This window comes from Vitis vinifera, chromosome 18 (genome assembly GCF_030704535.1).
Source record: "Vitis vinifera cultivar Pinot Noir 40024 chromosome 18, ASM3070453v1".
NCBI classification, from domain to species: domain Eukaryota; kingdom Viridiplantae; phylum Streptophyta; class Magnoliopsida; order Vitales; family Vitaceae; genus Vitis; species Vitis vinifera.
In genome coordinates, this window is record NC_081822.1 from 15930926 (window position 1) to 15934653 (window position 3728).

The following is a 3728-nucleotide window of genomic DNA, read 5'->3' on the forward strand; positions in this document are numbered from 1 at the left end:
TTTAATCCATAAAAAGTCAATAGAAATTGTAGTCAAGTTCCATTAATGGCTTTAGACACTATGGGTCTTCACCTTGAGCCACTTTCCAATGGCTCGTACATGATAACTAATGGTCTTATGTGGATCTAGCAGTAAGTATCTACAGATGCCTAAAAGCTTATCATGTATTGGTCATTCAAAGTGATTCTAAGGGATTTAAAGCAAAACTTTAGATTTAAAAGTCATTTATGAACTCCAACTACCTGTATTTAATGCACGAGAGTTTTCCACTTTTGCATCTGGACTTTTCACCTAGCTTCCTTCACTCCAAGAAACCAAAGGTTTAGCCTCTCATCCTCTGGGAAAACATCCTCAGAGGTTGTTTGGCTTCTAAGAAAAAAAAAATAGAAGAGAGAAAAGGAAAGCAAAGAGAGCTCTGTATTTCTTCCCGGGAGGAAAATTTTACTAAGTGTAAAATATACAATAATTCTTTCGAGAGATGATTTCCACCCCTCTTATAGTCTTTACAAAGCAAAGCCTATGATTGGCTAAATACAAGGATAAGAAAGGAATTTACATCAAAAAATACAAAAGAAAAGATCTCATGTGGAGTTGGCAGAATAGAGGAGATTTCGCACCAAAGTTGCATGAACAATACATGGTGCGAAATTCGCACTTGCATGGGTTGGTGTGAAATTCGCACTTGCATGGGTTGGTGCGAAATTCGCACTTGCATGGCATTTTCGCATGAACAGTACAAAGTACGAAATTTGCCATTTTGAGCTCCTTATACGAATGGCAATATACCACTATAGGTACTTGATTTGTCAGCAATTCCAAGCCGGTTCCAAATATGGAATTCTTGAAAGGTGATTTTGCACGATGAACAAAATAGAGCCTCCCAAAGTGTCAGTGCACGGCTACAAAAGCTGCTTCTTTCCTATATTTTTCCTCTTTGCTTCTCTCCTTTACTTGGCTTGTCTTAATGATCCAAAAAGCTGTCAAAACACTAAAACTAGCCACAAATATGATTAGAAGTCATTGCTAGGTCCTTAACATGCCAATTGGAATAAAAATGGAGAACTACTACACAAAAGTGCTTAAAACATAATGAATTAAAGGCGCAAAATAGCACTTTTTGGGTAGTAATCAATGGTATTATCTACCTCATATTAGATAGCCCATAGGTGAGTCCTACGCAAGTCGTGCGAAAGAAATCAGGGATCACGGTGGTGCAAAATGATAAGGGAGAAGAAGTTTCTACACGCCTCACTTCAGGTTGGAGGGTGCGTATTGATTATAGAAAGTTGAATGTTGTAACAAGGAAGGACCACTTCCCACTGCCGTTTATTAATCAAGTGCTTGAGAGGGTCTTTGGCCATCCATTATACTATTTCTTGGATGGTTACTCTGGGTATTTTCTAATAGAAATTAATGTTGAAGACCAAGAGAAGACCACTTTCACATGTCCATTCGGAACCTACGCGTATAGAAGAATGTCTTTCGGCTTATGCAATGCACCCACAACATTCCAAAGATGCATGTTAAGCATTTTCAGTGATATGGTGGAGCGTATTATGGAAGTCTTTATGGACGATATCACCATATATGGAAGTACGTTTGACTAATGCTTAGTCAAATTGGAAGTTGTTCTAAACCGATGCATTGAGAAAGACTTGGTGCTTAACTGGGAGAAATGCCATTTCATGGTACACCAAGGGGGCTGTCCTTGGGCATGTTATCTCAAAGCAAGGCATTGAAGTGGACAAAGTAAAGGTTGAACTTATTGTCAAGTTGCCATCTCCAACAACTATCAAAGGAGTAAGGCAATTCCTTGGCCATGCTGGGTTCTATAAGAGGTTTATCAAAGATTTCTCTAAACTTGCAAGACCTCTTTGTGAACTATTGGTAAAGGATACTAAATTCGTATGGGATGATCGATGTCAACGTAGTTTTGAAGAACTGAAGCTATTTCTGATGACCGTTCCAATAGTGAGATCTCCCAACTGGCAATTGCCCTTTGAAGTGATGTGCGATGCCAGTGACTTTGCTTTAGGAGTTGTTCTTGGGCAAAGAGAAGATGGAAAGCCCTATGTGATCTCCTATGCGGGCAAAACATTGAATGAAGTGCAAAGAAACTACACAACCACAGAGAAAGAATATTGGTTGTATTTTTTGCCTTAGACAAATTCCGCGCTTACTTGGTGGGGTCTTTCATTGTGGTTTTCACTGATCACTCGGCCTTGAAATATCTGCTGACTAAGCAGGATGCAAAAGCGAGGCTAATTAGATGGATTCTCTTGCTTCAAGAGTTCAATCTTCAGATCAAAGACAAGAAATGAGTAGAGAATGTGGTAGTCGACCATTTTTCAAGGTTAACCATTTCACATAATTCCCATAGTTTGCCCATTAATGATGATTTTCCAGAGGAGTCATTCATGTTGATGGAAGTCGCTCCTTGGTATGCTCATATTGCTAACTATCTAGTTACCGGAGAAGTTCCAAGTGAGTGGAAAGCAAAAGATAAGAAGCACTTCTTTGCAAAAATTCATGCCTACTATTAGGAAGAGCCATTTCTATTCAAATATTGTGCGGATCAAATAATACGGAAGTGCGTCCCTGAACAGGAGCAACAGCGGATCCTCGGTCATTGCCATGAAAGCGCATGTGGAGGCCACTTTACTTCTCAGAAGACGGCTATGAAAGTATTGCAACTAGATTTTTGCTGGCCATCACTTTTCAAAGATGCCCACAATATGTGCAGGAGCTGTGATAGATGCTAGAGGCTTGGGAAGTTAACACGCAAGAACATGATGCCGTTAAACCCTATTTTAATAGTTGATCTGTTTGATGTCTGGGGCATTAACTTCATGGGACCTTTTCCTATGTCCTTTGGCTACTCCTACATCTTGGTGGGAGTAGATTATGTTTCTAAATGGGTTGAAGCAATCTCGTGCAAAAGTAATGATCACAGAGTTGTTCTTAAATTTCTTAAAGAGAACATCTTCTCTAGATTTGGAGTACCCAAGGCCAAAATCAATGATGGGGGAACTCATTTTTGTAACAAGTCGTTCGAAACTCTCTTAGCCAAGTATGGGGTGAAGCATAAAGTAGCTACACCTTAACACCCTCAAACTTCTGGGCAAGTTGAGTTAACAAATCGGGAAATAAAAAACATACTGATGAAGGTGGTGAATACGAGTAGAAGAGATTGCTCTGTTAAGCTTCATGATTCACTGTGGGCGTACAGAACAACTTACAAGACCATTATTGGAATGTCTCCTTATCGCCTAGTCTACGGGAAAACGTGTCATCTCCCAGTGGAAGTGGAATACAAAGCTTGGTGGGCAATCAAGAAGCTCAACAAGGATTTGAGCAGAGTCGGCATGAAGAGGTTCTTAGACCTTAATGAGATGGAGGAACTGAGAAATGACGCCTACAATAATTCAAACATTGCAAAACAAAGATTAAAGAGGTGGCATGATTAGTTAGTCTCCCACAAAGAATTCCAAAAGGGACAAAGAGTCTTGCTATATGACTCTAAGCTCCACATCTTCCCGGGAAAGTTGAAGTTAAGGTGGATAGGTCATTTTACTATTCAACAAGTGTGTTCAAATGGAGTAGTGGAACTACTCAATTCCAACAGCATCGGGAGTTTCAAACTCAATGGCCATCGTCTCAAGCCATTTGTGGAGCCTTTTTCTCGAGACAAGGAGGAAATCATCCTCCTTGAGCCACATCAAACTTAA

The 3728-nt window shown here is 39.9% G+C and overlaps 1 pseudogene; it reads left to right on the forward strand.

The window, feature by feature from the left end:
* Nucleotides 1-774: 774 nt before the first annotated feature.
* On the forward strand, nucleotides 775-3728 carry LOC132253099 (uncharacterized; annotated as a pseudogene).